Source organism: Ranitomeya variabilis, chromosome 4 (genome assembly GCF_051348905.1).
Source record: "Ranitomeya variabilis isolate aRanVar5 chromosome 4, aRanVar5.hap1, whole genome shotgun sequence".
Taxonomy (NCBI): domain Eukaryota; kingdom Metazoa; phylum Chordata; class Amphibia; order Anura; family Dendrobatidae; genus Ranitomeya; species Ranitomeya variabilis.
In genome coordinates this window covers 606419795-606425948 of record NC_135235.1, presented here as the reverse complement: position 1 = coordinate 606425948, position 6154 = coordinate 606419795, and the positions used below count along the sequence as shown (strand labels likewise).

Below are 6154 nucleotides of genomic sequence, written 5' to 3'. Positions count from 1 at the left end.
GAGTGGTAATGTGCACCAATTTTTTTAGTCAGGCTTCAGGTTTTAAAATTAATTTTAATAAAACTGAATGTTTGATTTTGGGCTCCTGGGACATAAATGACCTACCAGCAGTAAAATTGAAGCACGACAATGTTAAAATCTTGGGAATTGTATTTGACGCTGAAAATGATGGACACGTGAGCTGGGAGGAGGTGCAGCATAAAATAGTGAAAAAACTCTCCTTCTGGAATTTGAGAAGCTTGTCAATTGAGGGAAAAATTTTAATCATTAAATCTGTTTTGTTGCCAAAGATGCTTTATATTGCCATGGTCTATCCTCCTTCTGAGTTGATGCTAAAAAAACTAACTCGATGTATCTTTATGTTCATTTGGGGATCAAAAATGGAAAAGCTGAGGCGAACGGAGATGTATAAAAAACAACAAAATGGAGGAAAAGATGTCCCTGACTTGCATCTGTATTTGTATGTAAATTTCTTTTGTTTTTGTTTTAAAGTTTTTAACACTAATTCTACTTTTAGTCTGTTTTTAAAATATACTTGTGGTTTTATTTTTAAAAAATGGTTCAGACCATGTTTATCAGCACCCATTTTATTATGCCCGCCCAAGCATTTTATTGTTTTAGAAAAGGTGATAAGGACTCATAAATTAAAGGACTTGGATGCCGATCTCCTTCTGGACAGAAGAAAATTGATGGTTCATCTGAGAAGAGAAGAAGGAGTGTCCCCTGTGAGCAACTTCTCATGGAGTAGATCCAAGCGTGTGTGGAGGAACGTCTTTGGAAAATTCTTGGCCAACATTCACAAAGACCTTGCATGGATGGCTGCCCACCAGTGCCTCCCAACCAGAGACTTCCAGCATAGGAGAGGCCTGGTGGCGCGGGCAAAGTGCCCAAGAGACTCTTGCCGAGAGGATGAGACTGTTTTACACCTTTTTTGGAACTGCTGTTTTGCACAAGAACTTTGGGGGAGATTTGGGATACTTTTAAAATGGGTTTGTGGTCTTAAAGATTTTAGCTATGAGTATGTTTTATATGGACTTTTTAATTGCCCCACTACACACCAGTTCAAAATATGCTGGTGTATAATAAACTGTGCCAAAAATGCAATCTGGAAAGTGAGAAACATTCTACTTTTTAACCGTGATTTTATCTCTGTTAATGATTGTATTAAATTGGCTTTTAGCGAAATGTTTATTTATTTTTTAAAATATGTTAAAGATGTGGGGAAGAAAGAAGCGAATCGTAGATGGTGTTTTTATATGTGGAATACTGTTTTATATTAAGTTGTTTCATGTTGTATTTTATTATTGTAATTGTTTATGTTTCTTTTGCACAAAAGGTTTCAATTTTTCTTGTTCTATGTCTTATGACTAAATAAAATTTTGTTGAAACCTTATCTGTTCTTATCAGTTTAATATCTGATACGTCCCCTATTTGGGGACCATATATTAAATGGATTTTTGGAACAGGGAGATGGAAGAAGAGCTTGCTCTGTCCACTCCACGCATTGACCCGTTATTGCAGTATCTCCGGGACCAGTGCACTCCTTCTCTGATCCAGTTTCTAAAAACAGATTGAATTGAAATCAGCGCAAGTTGTCTTTTAACCCTTTATGTCAATTGATTTCAGGGTCAAAGAAGCACTTTTCTCAGGCCAAATGTAGCATTTTGTTTGATTTCTCTTGGCCAATTGCAACATTTTCTGTGCCTTGCCTGGCCTTGCTTTCACCTATGTCTGTCAAACATTGCATTGCATTCAATATGCAATCAATCAATCAATTTGTCTTTACTGGTTGCTGCAACAGGTGTGTTAAGATATAGGCCTCTATTAGGCCTTTCTTACAGTGTTGCAAATATACTGTGTCGGCTACCAAACTAGGCCCCTGCTGTCAGCACTTGCTATTTAAATTGAAGTATCCAATGAGTAGTTCTGCCATACATACTGCATTTCTGACCGCAGGAATTCTTTTTTGAAACATTGTCTCCCTCTTGTGGACCACCGGCTTTTCAATGCGGTGTATTATATGCATTTTTAAAAGAAAAAAATAAGTAAAAATGGTGCCTGTGCTGATCTTGAATATGCTTGTCTTGTCCATCTACACCTGTGTGAGTATTCTAATGCTTTTCACCAACCAGGTGCGCTGCCTGCAGTAGATAGAATCTTAACACGGAACATTCATGTGCTGTCACAATGGGGCTGGCTGGAGGGTGTGGTCAAAGTAGGCGGAGTTATGCAGATTCAAAACGCATCGTGCACAGCTTGAACAAACACACACACACACAGAGACAGACAGACACACACACTCTCTGTCTCTCACACACAAACACACATACACAGCAGAACTGTCATTGACAGCAGAACTGTCATTGAGAAGGCCTCCAGAGTTTCTGAAAATGTCCTCCCTGCGGCAATCTTTTAATCTTTTGCTCTGTCTCCACAATGGGTATTGGTGGTAGGCCATGGTGCGGCCCACGGGGCACAGCGGGTTCAGGATCGCTTCTCAGCCTTTTGGCTAGGATCAAGTGCAGTGACCTTACAGTCGCTGCCTTGGTCTTGGCTGAGAGGTGCTTGGGGTACCCGGCTCCTTGGCCTGGGGGGATTGTCTCACCTCTGGTGGGACTTCACCCCCTGCTGCTATTAGGGAGTAGGATTAGTCCCCTGGCATCCGGCTGCGATCCCCGGCTATAGGCCGTGTCTGAGTGACGTCCCTCGTGGGAAGTTTTCTTCTTTTTGCTGTGGTAGGATATACCGACAGTCCTGCATCATGAATTTCGTAAAGAACACCATCCGGTTGACCGTGGACCCGAGCAATTCAGCAAAGAACAACGTTGTCTTCATCATCCGGGATCTTATTGAAGGAAAGGCTGGAGCAAGGCGTGCGGAGATCTTCAGTTGTAATGAATTTCCTCGACAAGGTAACTACGATGTGACTTTTGTGGACCAAAACATCTGCCTGAATGTGTTCGAGTGGCTTCGGGGTAATGCTGAGGATCCTCTTCTGGAAGGAGTTGGCTGGATACCGTTGTTTGGTTTGCAAGAAAAGGAGGTAACGGTAACTGTATATAATCCTTTCACAGAGCCTGCCTTATTGCAGAGTTTTCTTTCGCAGTATTGTGACTACGTGAAAGTAGGAGAGCGACAGGTAAACATTTTAGGAATCTTCAACTGCAAATATGTTTTTCGTGTGAAGTTGAAGAGGGATCCTGACTGTGTGGGTGGCTTCAGGCACCCTCCTGCAAATTTCTCTGTGGCAGGTCACCGGGGTTTTTTGACCTACCCAGGACAGCCTCGTTTTTGCAGGAGATGTTTTTGTTTTGGACATGTACAGGCAGAATGTACTAAGGGTCAGTGCTGTCGAAATTGCAGGGAAGAGGGGCATGCTGCAAATCAATGCCCTTTGCCAAAGACCTGTGATGTCTGTGGGAGTAGTACGCATATGTACAAGGACTGTCCCATGAGTGCTCCTAGGCGGTCCGACAAGGAGCAAATGGAGGAAGAGTTGGCTAGGAGGGAAAGGGCAAGAGTTGTAAAAGTGCTTGCAAAATTGAAGAGGGAGGAGGAAGAGGAAAGGAGGCGGAGTGCGAGTGGAGCCATGCCCCCTCCAGAGAGTGTGAGCCTAAGGCCGAGTTGTTCGGTAGAGAGAGAGGAGAAGAAGAAGGAGGAAAAGAAGAAGAAGGAGGAGAGGAGGGAAGACAAGGAGTTTTGGAGGGAAGTTGCACGGGTGGAGGCGCAGCTTCCTGAGATGGAAGTGCAGGTGTCTGATGTAAAGGGGCAGATGCCTGAAATGATGGCCTTGAGTGAGGCAATGGACGCCGTAGAGAGTGATGCGCGAATTTCTGGGGTTGGTAGTCCTGAACATTTGTCAAATCCTGAGCATATTGAGGAGTTTGAGTCTGAAGACGATAGAGCTGCAAAAAAGAGCCGGCGGGAGGGTGATGAAGATGATGAGGAGGCGGGAAATAGTGCTCCTCAGAGAAAGATTGGCCCTGCAAGAAGAAGGAATGAGGGTGGTGAGATCAGCGGGTCAGACACTTGTTGTTCAATCCAGATGGTGGAGGAGGATAGTGGTGATAGTGGATAAGTGTTTGCCATATAATACACTAAATGTGTTATTGTTTGTGAGCTTTGGCTTAGGCCAAAGGCTTTTATTTTTTTGTATAGTTAGTTGAAGTGTTTGTAATATGGGGTTTATTATAATTTCTCAAAATGTGAGAGTGTTTAAAAGTAGGTACAGAAGGGCTGCAATTTTTGACTTTTTAGCTTTGAAAAACGCATCAATTTTTTGTTTACAAGAGTGTGGGGTAGTGGATGGTGTGAAAGGGGATGAATGGCCTTATGTAGCATCTGTATGGTCTGGGAGTGCATGTAATAAGAATGATGGTGTGGGATTTTTGGTAAAGGGGCGGGAGGTTGTTTTGAATGATTATGTGGTTATTGAGGTGGGTAGGTGTATTTTAGCAAATTTTTTGTATAGGAATGTTAAATTTTGCGTCTATTTTTTGTGGTGCGTCTGCTTTTAAAGTTAATTGGGAGAAAAGTGAATGTAAGAGTTTTGGGGGAGGATCTTTGAGTAAGGATGTTGGTGTGAATGAAGTAAAGGGGCCTATTAAGGTGTTGGGTGTAAAGTTTTCTGAGAGTCTGGATGGGAAGGAATGTTGGGATGATGCGAAAGAGAAAGTTGAAAGGAAGTTGTGTTTTTGGAGATTGAGAAACCTTACTTTTTTTGGGAAAATTTTGATTATAAAGAGTGTGGTGTTGCCTATTTTTTTGTATATTGCTCTGGTTTTTCCACCAGAGTATATGTGTCTGAGAGGGCTAAATAGGGTATTGTTTGTTTTTTTATGGAATTCTAGAATGGAGAGGGCTAAGAGAGAAACTTTGATGAAGCATTTGGAGAAAGGTGGTTTGAATTTTCCTAGCCTTGAAGTGTTCTTTGGTGTAAATAGTGTGGTGTATGTGTTGAGGATGATTAGGGCGGATGGAAAATATTCATGTATGTGTAGGTATTTGTTTGGGGCTTATTTGTTTCGTTTAAAGTGGTGGGAGAGAGATTTGCGGTGTCCGGTGGCTTTTGAAGTGCCTGTATGGTATGTGTGGGTTTATAAATTTTTGGTGAAGTATGATGAGCTGTGTGAGGTGGATATTAGGTTGTTGAGTAATAAGAAGGCTGTGTATAGGATGATTGAGTGTAGAGAGATGGAGTGTAGAATAAATATGGTTAGAGGGTCGGATGTACAGGAAGTGTGGAAGAGGGTACGAATGGATGGTATGACAAACAGACAGAGTGAGATTGTGTGGCAGTCATTGCATGGAGTGTTACCTGTTAGAGAATTTCAAAGGAACCGTGGTTTGGTGAGAAGTGAGATGTGTCCGAGAGAGGGTTGTGGTGGAAGTGAGAGTGTGATACATGTTTTTTGGAATTGTAAGTATGCTAGGAATGTGATTGCAAGAATGGGGCCTTTATGTAATGAATTGGGTGGTGTGAGTCTGTTAACTTTTGAGGTGTTCATGTTTGGTTTGGGAATGTGTGATGGGGAGAGAGGAAGAGTGTTGTGGTTAATGCTTGTGTGTATAAAGGAAGTGTTATGGGATGTAAGGAATGTGTATGTTTTCAAGAGAAAAGCTATTTTAGTTAAGGATTGTGTGAAGGTGATGTTGGGGAAATTGTATGTTTGTTATTTGTGGGAGGTGAAGAAGAGAGGAGAGCTTGATGCTGAGGGCATTTGGAAGGTAAAGAAGTGGAGATATTTTGTTAATACTTCTTGATTTGTTTTTTTTCTGTTTTGTGTAAATATGTATTTTGTAAAAGAAAGAATTTTTCCGATGATGATGGGAACGGCTTTTTGTGTTTGTTTTTTGACACAGCTGTTTGGGTATGTTTCTTCGGTTATGGTTTTCTAGACCGTGAAATTCCCCATCTGAGGGAGATAAAAAGAAAAAAAAAAAATCTGTTCTTATCAGTTTAATATCTGATACGTCCCCTATTTGGGGACCATATATTAAATGGATTTTTGGAACAGGGAGATGGAAGAAGAGCTTGCTCTGTCCACTCCACGCATTGACCCGTTATTGCAGTATCTCCGGGACCAGTGCACTCCTCCTCTGATCCAGTTTCTAAAAACAGATTGAATTGAAATCAGCGCAAGTTGTCTTTTAA

General features: G+C 41.6%; 2 pseudogenes; both read left to right on the top strand.

Moving 5' to 3' along the window:
• Positions 1 to 1345: 1345 nt before the first annotated feature.
• LOC143771271 (U2 spliceosomal RNA) lies at positions 1346 to 1546 on the top strand (annotated as a pseudogene).
• Positions 1547 to 5886: 4340 nt separating this feature from the next.
• On the top strand, positions 5887 to 6097 carry LOC143771351 (U2 spliceosomal RNA; annotated as a pseudogene).
• Positions 6098 to 6154: the final 57 nt, after the last annotated feature.